Source organism: Aulonocara stuartgranti (assembly GCF_965226115.1).
Source record: "Aulonocara stuartgranti genome assembly, chromosome: 5".
In the NCBI taxonomy this organism is placed as follows: Eukaryota; Metazoa; Chordata; class Actinopteri; order Cichliformes; family Cichlidae; genus Aulonocara; species Aulonocara stuartgranti.
In genome coordinates this window covers 33,451,177-33,467,028 of record NC_138943.1, presented here as the reverse complement: position 1 = coordinate 33,467,028, position 15,852 = coordinate 33,451,177, and the positions used below count along the sequence as shown (strand labels likewise).

The window sequence follows — 15,852 nt, the reverse complement described above, 5'->3', positions numbered from 1 at the left end:
TAGGGGAGACAGAGCAACTAAAGAAGACAGAGACATAAGCCATAAGACGGAACTCAAAGAAACCAAAAACTAGAAATTATAAATAATAACATAAACTCAAAAACCCTGGGTCGACGACCCAGGCATCCTAACAGAAAAACACAAATGTCCTACTGGGATAGGAACAGCGACCTCCTGGCAAACAAACTGCAACCTTGGTACTAGATTATCTGACTCTAAGAGTTTTTAGGAGTGTGCCTTGCTAGTAACCCTGAAAGCAAATATAGTGTATAGAGTCTCATGGCAATCTTACACACATACTGTCCACTAGCTTTCCCAGCATATTGCAGCACTGCAGCACTGGTTTCTGAGAACAGGAAAGGATTAATCAAAACAGCCTCAGCAATATCTCATCAGTGATTAATTATATCTAACTCGGGCTCTCAAAATAATAGCCTACCTTGTTAATTTAGCAAGCACAATAGGGAACTGATACCTCCGTATTATTGCTTTTCATGGACACGCTCCCATTATTTTTATTTACAAGAGGGGGCAGAATAAGGATGCCCTGCCCTTTGGGCCAATAAATCCCATCATTTCTGTATGCAAAAAGTGAGGGAGTCAATAGGCTGTGTGCTGTTAGCTGTTGACTTGGTGATGAAATCAGAGAGGGGATTGTGCCATCCTCATCCTGACGACACTACAAGAAATAAGAGCAGCTCCTCGCGCAGTTAGGGTTTATTATATTGGCTTATTATAAGACATATTATATATTTGATTGCACGAGAAGCTGTCTAAAAAAAAAGAAAAACAAAAGGAAACACATTTAAAAGTGTTTATGTGTCACATTGTCATGGCACACAGGGGTACGTGAACGTAACAGCAGTGGAAACAATAAGAGATGGTGTCACCTCGCTGCCCCATTTCCCCTGCTTTTTTATTCAGATGTGATCACTTGTTGACAGAGAGGGCTTAAAAATGTTCCTGCTGGATTGACACCAGCGGGGTTTTTTCCCCTTTTTTCCTTTCTTTTGCGCACTTCCCCCTCAGCAGCACGCGGACAGTACAGGCTATGTGCCCGAGCGTGTCTTCCTCCCTCCTCCTGCCTGCCTCCCTGCATCTGACAGCGTCCCTCCCTCTTTCTCTCTCCTCCACCTCCCTCTCTCATTACGCCTTTCACCGGCAAAACTCCAACACACACATACACACACATAAACACACAGACACACGCGCCACCTTCCCCTTAAACCGGGAAATAAACACGAAGCGACGGCAGGAGCAGGACCGAACTCCCCCGGCCCGCACCATCCATGGTCCTCCCCTGGATGTCTGTCTGACAGGAGGGTATGTTGACTATCTTCATCTTTTTTTTAAAAAATTAGCACACTGTTGGTTTTTATTTGAATGTCGCGCTTTGGTGCTTCCTTCCTTTTCCACACGTAATTGTATGATCACGGCTTCTTGTTACGGTCTTTTTGTGCTGCAGTGGGGCGGGAGGGGACGGGGGCTTTTATCCAAGCTGCAGCTACTTCACGTAGAAGCGATCATTGTAGAAGGCGCACGGACTATGCCCGCTTGCCTGCGCCGTCCTCTGCCGAGGGATGAATAACATTATGGGAATGGAGCAGGGGCAGGAGCGAGTTGTTTGCGCCCGCTGGTATCAGAGCTGCAAGCCTGCAGCCAGGCAGCCCCTCCCTCCCTCTCTCTCTTATATATACGTGATGTTTTCATCCTGAAGTTAAAAGTTGCTGCTTTAAGAACAAAATCGCCTTCTGTGTTTGTGTCTCAGCCTGTCAGGGCAAACTGGATCTTCTCTTGTTTAAGTCTGTTCGTTCTCAAATGCACCCATCAGCACTTATGCAACAGCCACCCTGACAAATACACACACACACACACACACACACACACACACACACACACACACACACACACACACACACACACACACAGAGGAGTTACTTGCACAATGTTGCCTCCCATCAACACCTCTGGCTTGCCCACACAAAGCAGTTATATTTAGCTTCCAAAACAAAGTGGAGGGGATGTACAGTGCATTTAATGCTGTAAAACCCACAGTGAGTGATTCTGTCAGTGCTGTGGCCTGAAACAGTGACTTTAGTGAAAACTGTGAAGGCAGTTTGGCCGCAGAGGTGAACACTGAGGCAGGTCACGTTATGGAAGTGACCTCACCTTCGCCCCCCTGCCCTCTGGCTTTCACTAGTTATGTGGACTTGGTTGGAAGGACTTGCCTTCAGGATGCTTTAGTAGGAATCTTTCAGCATTTGCATGGCTTTCCCAATGACATTTGATAGCTTTGATGTTTCATGCCGATTGAGTTGTTAACAGCTGATGCAAAGGGATATTTCCAAATGTTTATAACCTCTTCCTATTGATTTTGTCATCCTTAAATTTGTGCAAGTCAGACAGTCCCCTCTGCAGGGTTCCTGGCCTGCTCCCTGCCCCCATACAGGTGTGCTTATGGCACTTTGTCAACACATTTCTTCAGGCCGCACATGCACCGTCAGCCTCAGCTGGCAGGCCTGCTGTCACACCGCATCTATGTCGTTAACATCGGACACACTCCTGCTCCTGCTGTGTCAGCCTTGCCTAATCAGCCTGCCAGCCAGCCTCCCTCCGAGCATCACCTGATGCTTCTTCTCCTCCTCCTTCTTCTTCTTCTTTTCCTTCACCAAACACCCCCACCCCCACGCCTCCTACCTGCAGGGGAGCCATTACCTCATCTCAGCACCAGTTTCTGCACTGCTAGCTCATCATTATTTTTGCATCAAATTGCGATCATACGACGTTCAGACATGGGAAAGTGCTCCAAACTCAACGATTCTCTGTGTCTTGTCTTTTTTACTGTAGTGTACACACAAAGTTTCGCTACTGATGTGCACACGTCGGTGTTTGTGCGTGATGCCTGAGGGTACTGCTGGGATTTCACAGCCCAGCATGCTGCCTAACAACATTTGCAATTCAAATGAGTTTGTATGAGGCATCTGAAGCAGCCCTCCTCTCCTCTGTGTCTCTTTGGAGGCACTTGCGGATGAACTCAGCCATTTCTTATTTCAGTGTTACGTCTCTGTTGGAAAAAGAGGGCAGTTACTTGCTTCTCAGAGCCACAGAGGAGGAATAAAGTACAAATCTTCCTTCAGCCGTGTTTTAGTTTGCATGTTCTTTAGCATTTGGTACAGGAACATGGAATGCTGCATAATTATGCAGGGTCACCCTGATGTTACAAACATTAATAAACAAGGCACCAAGGCTGTGTGGGTCTGTGTGTGTGCGTGCGTGTCCTGCACTCTGGCTGTCATTGCTGTTGGCCTAGCTAAATGTTTTTTGACCCGTCGTGTTTTTGTAGCTTGGCCAGTGTGGTCACGTCTCTTCCTGCCTGCTGAACTCCAGGGACCGATCCCAGACACACACACGCACACAGAAATGTATTTGCACTTCTGTGTTTGTGTAGACTACCCTGACCCCGACCCTACCCGTCTCATCTAAATGCCTCCTTCTCTAACCTTCAGTGTTATAATCTTCAAAAGCATGGATGCATCAACCTTCAGTGTAACAGCATCGATATTTCTGGCTGTGATTCTTTGAGCTGTTCAGTGTTTGCATTCTGTAGATGCTTCTCTGTGTAGTTGTTTTCACCAATAGTGGGGCTGCATTCAAATTGCATTTCTCCTCCACAAGGGCGCACAATGTATGCATGCGCAAGACGTGATGTGGAAGACAAAAGTTTGTGTATTCATAGATTACGGATCTGATCATTAGTTATCATTTAATAATGATAATAATAATAATAATAATAATAATGGATTGCATTTATATAGCGCTTTTCGAGACCCTCAAAGCGCTTTACAATTCCACTATTCATTCACTCTCACATTCACACACTGGTGGAGGCTACAGTTGTAGCCACAGCTGCCCTGGGACAGACTGACAGGGGCGATCAGTCAGCCTCGCTGACTGATATGGCAGCAAGGCTGCAGCAAGGCTGCCATATCGCGCCATTGGCCCCTCTGGCCATCACCAGTAAGCGGTAGGTGAAGTGTCTTGCCCAAGGACACAACGACCGAGACTGTCCGAGCCGGGGCTCGAACCGGCAACCTTCCGGTTACAGGACGAACTGCCAACTCTTTGAGCCATGCTTTACCACAAGCATGACTGTCATTATTAAAAAAAAAAACTGCACAAAGAGTCGTCTCAATCCTCATTTGGAGACATTTGTGCCTTTCTCATTATGAAAAGATTTGCTGCACCCACAAGTAAAAGCAAATAAGCTGAGATTGAAATGTAAAAGCATTGCTGTTGTGATTCATTATTACAAAATAATAAAGTTAATGAAAACAAAATATTCAAACCAGAAGCAGCAAATGGAAAGCGGTGCTAACTCTCCTACGTTTTCAGACATGGAGTACGTCAGATAGCTTCATGCTAGTGGTGCTTCCTATCAGTGAGTCTGCAAGGGTTCAAGTGATGCAAATTCCATCATCAGAGGATGTGTAAGATGTTCTATATAGAACCATGATTACAGTGTTTCAAGAGCGATATCGATAGTTAGCGATGTTATTTTGCTTTTACACACAAACATCAAAGTGCATTTTCCTAGCATTTATTTTGTGTAGTTATTTATTTACTAATTTACGCGCATTTACTGTGCTCGGATCAGCTCGTTGTTGTTTGTAGGGAACAGGGAGTGCCCACTGGTGGACAAAATATGCAATGTCAACACTCAGAACATGGTTGAAGGGTGTTTCTTCAGTTTCTTCTTTGCGTTTTACATTTTCATTTATCAGTCACCCAGATCAGCAAATAGCTTTAATCAGATGATAATATCAACACCCCATAAATCATTTGGGCGATAGTTCTTATGAAGATTAAGAATGGTGAAAATGCCACATATCCCTCAGAGTTTTATTAAGTGCAGTTTGATGTTCAGCACAATTTCTGAACGTTGGTCTGACAGTTACTTTGTAACTACTTAGTTCAGAGCAGCTGTCAATCACTGCTGTCAGTCGTGACAACATCAGATGCTTTATAATATCAAATAAATGATGCAAAGTAAAATTTGACATGAAGTATATAATAAGAAGCCCTTAATTTGCAGTGTTTTTGATTTGGATTCTATTGTGGAGAAAGTAGTCTGGCAGGAGCTCACGTGCAAGCTACAAATTATTGGTTGAAATGTGCTTTTGAGCAACAATGTTAAATGGGAAATAGTATGTGACAAATATTGAATCAGTAATGCCATCTTCCTCTTCAGTGAGTCTCTGTACTCCAACTCCAAGGTCGTGGACTGCAGCTGCCTCTCAGCGAGTGCACCATAGTGGCACATTAAGCCATTCCCCACCTGCTAGATTGAGTGAGTGGCCATGCAGCTCACAGCTGATCTCCAGGTCAGAGCGACGTCTAGCATTCTCACGTCCACGGGTTATCAGACAGGAGAAGGATATCAAGGACCACGTGAATAGGTAAATGGTTAGTAGTGACTGAACTTTCAAAATAAGAGCACACAACTGTCTACTAGTGACTCTATAGTGTTGTTCTTTCAGACAGATGAAAGAAAAAAAGCCTAAAGGCTGCTAAAAAATCCAAGGAGAGCTCTATAATAACGTGAATCTGATATGTAAGAGATCATGTTTGGGGATTTATTTTCTCATGTCTCATCGGCTCAATAGAGAGAGGTATTTATGACCTATAATACAACCAGCCACAAGGGGCACAATCAAGATACTTTGGCTTTGCTACTGGGAAGATGTCATTTTTGTCCAATCTCAAGCCTATGCTGACTAGAATGCTGACTACTTTCACATGCAAATCGAGCATAGCCTACACACCGTGTGTCTAATGCCTGATACCTGATAAGAGATGAGTAGTACTGTGTTACTGATTGTGGGCTGATACAGCTGTAATTTTAGAGGTACAGCAGTACCTGCAGCACTCTGCAGATGTGTGTTTGTTTAGCCAATATGCACAGAGAGGGAATCTTCTCCTGTTTTACACACTCTTTTGTCAGCTTGATTTGGGGAAAAAAAACAAAAGAGGATAGATAACACAACATTACTGCCACTGAGTCTGACAACATAATTGCAGTGGTTGCGTGATTTGTTTTTTTAATGGGGATCGAATTAAGCCTCATCAGATTGTAGCATCCACTGCAGTCCTGTCAGAATATTATTAGGGTTCAGACTGGAACATCATTGTTTCACAGTCTGTCTTGGGGTTGCCAGCAGCAATGTCGACACTTATTTGGTCGTCCCCCGTCTTTATGTCACAGGTCTCATTTTAAGCCAGTTATATCCTGCTGCTGTCTGTCTGATCAAGGCCGCGTTTTTTAGCTTTCTACAGCTTCTAGCGATTTATTTCCTTCTTCCAGTTGCATCATTCTGTTGCCCTCAGATGTGAGAATAAAGAAGGAGGAGCTATTTCATGCTGTAAGACAGTTTTATGTCGCTCTTCTGTTTCCCACCTTCGGTCACATGTGTCCTCCCTCCCCGGCGATGAGAAGCATCACTTTGTCCTTCTAAAGGGGGTGAGGTGGGGGGGATTCTTAGCTTCACCCTGAGCAGCTGTGGCTCAGCTCGCCTCAGCCTCATGATTGCAGTGACTCAGCAGGTTGTCCTTCTTTTTGCTCCTTTTCCTCCTCTTCTTTGCATACCCGCGCTCGTCTCCCTTGATCCCTCTTCGCTGCCGCCTCCCTTGAACAAATCCCCTGCCTCTGAAGGATGAGACTCATCATGTTGTTGTCTGGCTTTGATATGGCTCACGATATCCCATAATGCTGCTTTTTCTTGCCTCCCCACAGTAAAGGAAAAATATATTTTACAGGCAAAGTTGGTTCATGTGGGGCGGTGAACAGCAGCCGCTTCTTTTCAGGTTGATTATTCCGCCTTCGCTGAGGTCTGCTGTGGAAATACTTTTATCCAGCTATTTTGGCCTCTTCCAAAAAACCAGGCCAGCAGCTATTGTTTCCTTTTGGCCGCTTCACCTAATTAGAGCCGTTGCATTCAACAGTTGTGGAGGAAGGCTAATTCCGCTGTTGATCTTTGTTCATTTCTCCCTGTGATTGCTGAGCGGGATCGTCTGAGTTTTCCGTGTAAAAATCCGGTAAAACGAGGAAAAAATAGTCGGTGCCAAGGTCGATCTCTGTGCAAACTGTTAATAAATTCATAAATCAAGACCTAAAAAGAGGATTAGGTGAGATTAGGGTTGCAAAAAGTAAAATAAGAATCACAACAATAGCCTGCTTACTGCTGCTTAGCAAAATACAGATGAGGTGATTTGCATAAAATAATTTTCGAGCATGATTAAGTTGCACGTTGCAGGTAAAGTAAGGCTGCATTTGGCCCAAGTGCTCAGTGATTAAAATGTTGCTGCTGCTGGTGCGTGGTTAACGAGATATACAGCTCAGCTAAGGACAGTAGGTACACTCTGATGTCTACATTATATTTCACTGATAATTAAACTGAAGAGGATTGTGCACCAAATGCCCAGTGAAGCAGGTGGGCGTAGTCTGCAGGCAGGCTGTGTTTGGCTGTCTTCTTGCTGGGTATCACCCAGTGGTCCTCCATGCTGGAAAATATGTTTATTGAGGGTCTTGCTGCTGCTGTTTGTTGCAGTGGTCTGTGGAGGAGTACAGTAGGCGCACATACGACTCCCACTGCCTTCGGGCCCATTGTGTGGCTTTTAAACTGGTCGGACAGGTCGGAAGGCAGATCCAGGCACAGTCATTACTCTGCACTGTGTACAGTCATGCTTGGTTACAGAGTGTGTGTTTACACTTCTCAGTTTATGCTGCGGAAACACGTGACACACTTGTGTGTGTTTTTCTGAGTTGTTCATACGTTTGTTGCACCGACTTGTTTGTGTTGCTGCTTTTGGAGCTTCGCGAAGGATCAACTGTACTGCGCTGTACACACAGAGAAAATCTGTGGCAAAGCATGCGAGCTGTGTACTTATTCTTACATCAAATCCTATTCATGACGTCATCTTTTTTTATATCACAACCGAGAAACCTCTTCAGCTTCACATATTTTCTTCTGTCACAAATCCTTTTTTAGCTAATGGGCTTTTTGTAGAGTCCATTCGGTAGCTGTTTGGACCGTGTCGTGTGATTAATCATGCCAAATTATTGGTATTGGCTCATGTTAGTCCCGTTTAACCTCTCACGTTAATTGTAAACTGGCTAAATGTTTAGAAACGGTATCATGACAAGCTAAAACTGTTTTTTGGCATGAATGATAAATATGTAACAAAAATATTAGTATCTGAATTGGCTATTGGCCAAATGCACTGCTTAAATGAAATGAAAGGATTTCATTTCATGTTAATCAGAGCCTATCATCAAGTTAGTTAACTTCCTGTGATATTGAGGTTTTCCTTTTTATTATTTCTTCTTGAACTTTCAATCAGAACTTTGAGCTATTAAACATAAAACTAAAGGCACCGAAGGACTCAGACTACTTGAAATTTGAACATCTATACTTTCATCTGCAAAGGAAGACTTTGTGATAAAATGGAAAGCTATAAAACAACTCTAAATGGACCGTATGATTAAATTGTTTTGCCATCAGTCATACTATATTTTACATTATTTTTGTCAGTTTGCTACAAAATGTGTAAACTTTGTATTTACGTTGCAAAGCGTACCATATTTTAAATTACTCAGTGCATGAGTCACATCTTCCACGCAGCCATCAGTAGCAGTAACTTATGCACATAATAAAATGATCCGCTTTTAGACTTAAAATGTAGTTATGATGGAGAATCCATCACAGTGAGTTTTGTGACTGTGAGCTTAAGTATGACTGCCTTGTGGCATGCAGTGGGAATAAATGAATAGATAAATGCAGTTTGTATTGGCTGTACTGTACAGCTGACGGCTGTAGCAGACTCCTAGTAGGTACAGAAGTTGTGCAGATCTTCAGAGCAAATTCATTAAGAGTTTTGATTTTTTTTTTAAAGCAAGAGTAAACACCATCCTACACTGAGACATGCAGGCACTTCATATGGTCTGTCTACTGCTTTCCTGACACATTTAAACAGGCAAGGATTTTGATCTCTTTGAAAAAAATTGCACAAAAAAGTTGACACACATTTTTTAGTCACTTAAATACATAAAAAGGCAAAAAAGACCAGTAGCTACAGCAAAAGACACAAAAAGAAATCTCCAAAAGCTCTAAAACATGCCAGGATCTACATGTAACTCTTGCAGCAGTTGGTATCAAAGTGTAAACGACTGCTCAGATTTGATCTGTGTGGCGAGCCAGCAGTCATAGCTGTTCAAATGAAAGAAATCTCAAAATATAGAGTTGTTTGACCACAGTAATAATAGACCGTGTTTGCCCAGAGGAAATACAGCTTTCCAGGAGAAGGAACTCATGATAACTGAAACATAGAGGTGGGAGCGGCCCAGTCAAACACTGGGAGCGAGATGCGATGAGCTATGCATCAGATCAGAAAGTGCTTAGACCTTTCAACAGGAAGATGATCCAGACCGCACTAACCCGTCGAGGAGTGGCTCTAAAAGAAGAAATGGAAGCTAATGGAAAGGCTCAAAGCCCTGATTAGAACTGATCATTGGGTGGAGACATACAGTAAAACCCTTAAACATCTGTGAACTGATAGAATTATACATGGAAAAAAGTTAGAGGTTATGAAAAATTGTAGCTTTTTTTCTTAAAGGGGGGCTTTAGCTACTTTTTCCACAAAAGAATAAGATATGATATTAATTTGCTGTTGAATGATGTACAGAAAGGGACGTTTTCCTTCTGACTGTTTTCAAGCACACCTTTACAGGTAGGTATTGTTTCAAAGAGGATCAAGTGTCTACTTGCACAGCTGTGCTGAAAAAGTGGATACATTCACCTTAAGTGTTGGCAGTGCTTACTTTGAGCTTTTGCTTTATCTCCCACCCACCTTTTTTCATACAGGTGAAACACGTTTCTGCACATACTGTGAGGATTTATGAGTCACAGTGTTCATTTTATGACTGCTTTACCTTCTCTTTGTATTCTGACATTACTTTGTAACGCAGTTGTTGATTAATTCAGTCCAGATGTTTAGTCTGAACTTTATTCTAGATTGTTATGTAACCAACAGAGAACCTAGACAATACCTATATAATAATATTCTGTAATGCCTTTAATATTTTATTCATAACAAGGTAATAGTATAGTTGAACATGAATAAAATTACATGCACTGATATGAATGAAACAAAATAAAAAAAGCTGGTGGGGTATTGTTGTCTAACGGGCAGCAGTAATGGAGGAGGAGAGTTAGCATAGCATGGAAAAATGCTAACAGCAAAGATATTTCACCTGTGCTGCACCGGGAGTTCTTCTTTGTCACATCTGATTTTTTACTTCATCACAAACTGCCGTTTATCTGGTTGCGGCACATAGCCGCCCCTCACTGAGCCTAGCGAGGTGTCATTGTGTTGAAAGGGAGTTTTTCCTTCCCACTTTCGCCAAGTGTTTTGCTCACATGGGGTCATCTGATTATTTTAGAATCTTTACCTTACAGTATAAATGCTTTATGGTAACTATTGTTGTCATTTGGCAATATATAAATAAAAATTGAATTGAAATTGAGGGCTGACATGCTTTCTCTCATTGTGTTCAATCTTATACTTGTCAGGAAACCTACATTTTTGGTTACAAGAAACGAGGAGGTAGCGTGACTGTAAATATCAGCAATGTGCACTAATGACTGTCACACTAAGCTAAAATGATAAAAGTTCTAATAAGTTTGTTGAATGACATGAATATACTTTTTCTTTATCTTGAGCCTGTCGTCATTTTTTGTGAAAAATTCACTAAAATTATATTCCTGCGTATACTTACATGCTACATTTTTTACTTTTGGTTTGAGTAAAGAAACACGAAACTGATGTCTCCATTCAGTCTCATCATTACAGTATAACTTATTAACACTGGTGTCGTACAGGAACAGGAACAAGTCAATTTTTACTTAAAGATTCTTTAAGCTCAGGGTTAGCTTAATTAACTACCTAGTTAAGCTAATTTCTAGCTTTGAAGTTTTAGCTCTTAGTGAGGTAACTGTAAACTTCTTCTATTACTTCTGCCTGTCCAACATTGCTGACTTGAGTGCATGTTCTTTAATGTAGTTTCCTGTCTTGTTCCTTGGTGTGCTAGTATGGCTCGCACTTCTTTAATATTGTTGTTGATTTATAATCAGCAGGCGCTCCAGTCTGTAGCGGGCCCATCTCTGCAGCAGTTATCCGTGTCCGTCGGTGCCAAACTCAGAGTACAGCAACTACTCCTTGTCATTCTGTTCAACAAGCAGCAGCGTTTTGTAAAGGAAATGAAATGTTGTTGTATTTTAGGGTGGTCCACTCCTGCTTGAAACTGCTGTGCGTTGGCTTTTGATCACTCATGCATTTGTATCGTTATCTCTCCCCGCACAGCACTCTCACTTCTCTCCCCCACCTGCACTCATAAAGTTGTAAGGCTGTTCCTCAGTAATGGAAACCTCTCACTGTTTTGGCATCAGCAGCTCCCTCTGTGATAGTCAGAAAGTGTTTTTTATATAACTGGAGGCTTTTCTTTCATTCTTCCACAGTTTCAGAGCTTTTTGTTGTTGTTTTTTTTGCTGGCATAATGCGTTTGACTCTGCACGTACTGATCATTCATGGATTCTTTGTCATCCATCGATTTATTTTCCCTTTGTTGTTTTTATGTTGGCAGCGGTAATGAGAGGCTCGTTTATAATTGATGCTATGTTCAATGTCCCTTTGGTAGCAGTTTTCATGCTGCAATCTCACCAGGCACTTCTATGCCAACAACACGCACAGCCCTGCCAAAAACTCCGGTGTACAGATTAAGACGATTGGTGTTGGCTTTCAGCTGCCATTTAGCAAACCACACTCTATTGTCTGCAAAGTAGCAGTCTTTAGCAAAAGGATGATTCTGGCTAAAAAAGTTTTAAAGACAAGTCTAAAATGTGTGCCTGTATCTCTGTGCCTGTCCCTGTCTATACCTAAACAAATAGCACTGAGCGCCTTGTTCAGCATCTTTACAAACCTTCTGACACTGACACCAATAACACAGAGGAGTCCTGTAGTTTCCTTTCAGCCTTAAGACTGATCCTAATAAGGAGATGAATGGCTCTATACAAACAGTAGAGTTGAGCTGGGGACTGGATGTATGCCCACTGGTTCTCGCTTTTTCTGGGTGAAATTCCTTTTTCAGTCCCTGCTGATCTTGTGGCCCTCCACTGAAATGGTCACTGCTCAGTGTAAGTGTGAACAGAGGGGAAAGCTCCCGTAGCACCTGGGCTGGACAAGGTTAACAACCCGAACAGTGCACATGAGGGAGTTGTAAGAACAGAGGGGCAGTGCTCAAACCGGTGACCATGGCACAGTATCATCCCTGCAGGTGTTTCTTGCAGATAGACTGATGGGATTGATTGAACAATCATTTTCAGGACTTGTTAAGTTTGTTAAATATAGTATTAGTATTTGTGGCAGTACTTAGAAGTCATCATTGTCCACAGTGTAAAAAATGGGCCATAATGATCATCTATAATGCTGTTTATTGATCATACAAATTCACTATTGTTAAAATCAAAAATATTCAAATTCACTAATGTGGTTCATTTTTGTACCACAAAAATTATGTATAAAAGAAAAAAGAACCCACTTTCCAACAATATTCTTAAATCATTTTCTAAAAGTGATGGGGAATATACACAATATATATACATATATATTGTATATATATATATATTAGGGGTGCAACGATACTCGTATCGATATTGAACCGTTCGATACAGTGCTTTCGGTTCGGTACGCATTTGTATCGAACAATACATTTTTTAAAATTTATTTTATCAACTTTTCTTCTGACGATGCTGTCTGTGTTGAGCGCTCAGTGGATCTGCGTTCGACTACTCCGCCTAGGCTGCACTGTCAAGCGCAGATCCACTGAGCACAGTGCAAGCTAGCAAGACAGAAGCTAAGCTCGTTGCAACATGGCAAATTGAACCTCCCCCACCCTCATTCTGATCTGTCGTTTGGAACTATTTTGGTCTTCATGTGACGTATGACCCTGATGGTAAGGACAAAAGTAAAACAGTATATCGGATGTGCCACGCAATGCTCAATTACATGGGTGGGAGTATACAAATCAATGAACTGTCTTTCTGGATAGCGCAAGATTTAATAAAGTTAAGATGAATGCTAGGCTCATGGCACAGAGAGTTGCCAGTTTTGCTGAAAAGCACAAACCACATTGTGTTTGTTTACGTTAGAAAATATATTTTTCAAGTTCTAATGACTCTCTCTTTAGATTACCTAATGTTGCACAGTTCCACGGGGAATATGTATCATGTCATTTCCTAACGGACTAACACTGCACAGGGATTTGATTTCATGGCTTAAAATTAAAAAGGGTAAAATTAATCAATTAAACCATACCTCCCACTCCTTTGAAAGGTTTGTTTTGCCAGCTGATATCAGTACTGATAACTAACTCTATTTAGAAATGTGAGATAAGAGAGTAAAAATGCTGTTTTTAAATAGTTTTACAGTCTTAAGTAATCTTAAGCACTCCTCCACAGTTCAGTTAGTTCTGTGCTTAACCCTCTGCCCCCTGCTTTATCTATCCTGCACTGTATGACACCTTCCCTAAAATTGTTTTTTTGATAAGATCTCCCCTCTTAGAATTAAGGCCACTTTTTACAATAATGATCCATCTTGTACTGGACCACTCTGCGCCTGTCTCACCTTCAGTCCTAAGTAATATCTTTATAAGTCAACAACTATTACGTATAAATCAGATAAGTTTTCCTCTCATCTGTTTTAACAGGTTTCTACATAAGAGGGCCATCAATTTGAACAATTGTCCCTGTCACTAAACAATTGTTTAGTGACAGGGACAGTGCCAGCCTACTCTCTCAACATGCAACAGTCCTCTCATAAGGACGACACATTTTGACCTTATAGAGCCATCATATTTTACCCAGCTCTTTCTTTCTAAAGTACTGGACAAAATGTTTACCTGCAGCTGCAGTCTTTCTTATATAAAAACAATATTTTTGAGATTTTTCAGTCTGGTTTTAAATTTCATCACAGCACAGGATCAACTCTTTTAAGAATTTTCAAAGACCTTGCGTGAGTCATTGACTCTGTTGTCCTCATACTTCTGGATGTCACTGGTGTATTTAGTACAGTGGAGCACAAATCAGCCTTGAGTGATGTAATTGTATTTCTGCCATTACTTGATTCAAGTCTTACCTTACTCATGGCTCCTTTTTGTCAGCATTCACATCTACTCTCCTAACAGCAACTTCTCCTTAACCTGCGGTGTACCTCAAGGTTTAATTCTGGGCCAGTTTTGTTTTTGTTTTGTTTTCACTGTATAAACTATCACTATATTCAAAAAACGTTGTGTTGCTTACTACTTTTATGCTACCTGCCACTTAAACCAGACACCAGCTTCTCAGGCAGGTTGTTAAACTGTTGTTCAGCTGAGGTTAAAACTTGGCTCTCACAATATATCCTTTACATGTATCAAAACAAAAATGAAGCTTTAGTGATTCAGTTCAGACAGTTAATTGTACCAAAACTCAAATCTTATTTTTTAACATTTTACACCTCATGTAAAGAGTATCAGTGTTTTTTTTATTCCTTTTTAAAAATTTGACTTAAAGATCAAATCAGTTACTACAGCCTTTCAGGTTTTTGTCTGTTAACAATCTTGGAAACGTCATTCATGTTTTTATTAACTTACTGCAATTTGTTAAATGTTGGACTGAGCAAAGCACTAATATTACGCTTACAGTTGATTCAAAATGCTGAATGGTGCATGGAAGCATGATCATAGTTTGCCTGTACTTAAATCATTACACTGACTCTTTATGAAGTATAGGATCGATTTGAAAATGTTGTTGATCACATGTATGGGCTTGCTCTATCCATCATTGCATTCCTATTTTCAGTCCTATGAAAAAAAATTCCAGGCATCCTCAGTTGCAGTTCCAAACCTCTGGAATTCCTTCACTCTTCACATTAGGTTATCTACCTTTGCTATCAGTATTCAGAGCCCTCTCTGGCCTTTTCAGTTTCTATTTCACTCTCTGTGTCATTTTCCCCAGTGTATTTTTTGTTTCACTTTTAAAATATTTTTTACATTATTACTTTTATTGGTAGTGCATTATTTGTTAAATGATGATGATGATGATGATGTGCAGCACTTCGGTCAATAACTGTTGTGTTGAATTTTGCTATATAAACACATTTATCGACTTGACAACCACAAAGTACGTAGTTCTCGTAATGGACAGGAACACAATATAGTCCTAGTGGATTTTGTTACAGATTGTCAGTGTAGCAGCAGGGGATTGGCACTGACTGAAATGCTGTTAGTACGAATGAATATTATGTGTGAAGGAAAATAGAGAAGGAAAAAAAAAAAATATATATATAGGATGTGTAAAGATGCCCCTGAGACAATCCAGCACATAACAGCAGGGTGCAAGATGCTAGCTGGCAGGGCATACATGGAACGCCATAACCAAGTAACCGGCATAGTGTACAGAAACATCTGTGCCGAGTATAACCTGGAAGTCTGAGGTCAAAATGGGGGACACCTCCAAAGGTGGTGGAGAATGACCGAGCTAAGATCCTGTGGGTACACAAGATACAGATAATGGTGGACGGCCGTAGTGATCGATGTAGCGGTTCCAAATGACACCAACATCAGGAAGAAGGAACATGAGAAGCTGGAGAAATACCAAGGGCTCAGAGAAGAGCTCGAGAGGATGTGGAGGGTGAAGGTAACGGTGGTCCCCGTGGTAATCGGAGCACTACGTGGAGTGACTCCCAAGCTAGGCGAGTGGCTTG

The 15,852-nt window shown here is 41.5% G+C and overlaps 1 protein-coding gene across 9 annotated transcripts in view; it reads left to right on the top strand.

The window, feature by feature from the left end:
* The first annotated feature begins 1,049 nt into the window (after window positions 1–1,049).
* Window positions 1,050–15,852, top strand: part of LOC309706314 (band 4.1-like protein 1) — a 102,134-nt gene continuing 87,331 nt past the window's right edge. For 4 of the 9 annotated variants that reach the window (XM_082532697.1, XM_082532698.1, XM_082532696.1 and 1 more), the window contains exon 1: window positions 1,050–1,323. The gene's annotated coding sequence lies outside the window, so the exon portion shown is untranslated. The remainder of the gene's footprint in view (window positions 1,324–15,852) is intronic. The other 5 variants (XM_082532703.1, XM_082532702.1, XM_082532701.1 and 2 more) reach the window with 2 other exon arrangements.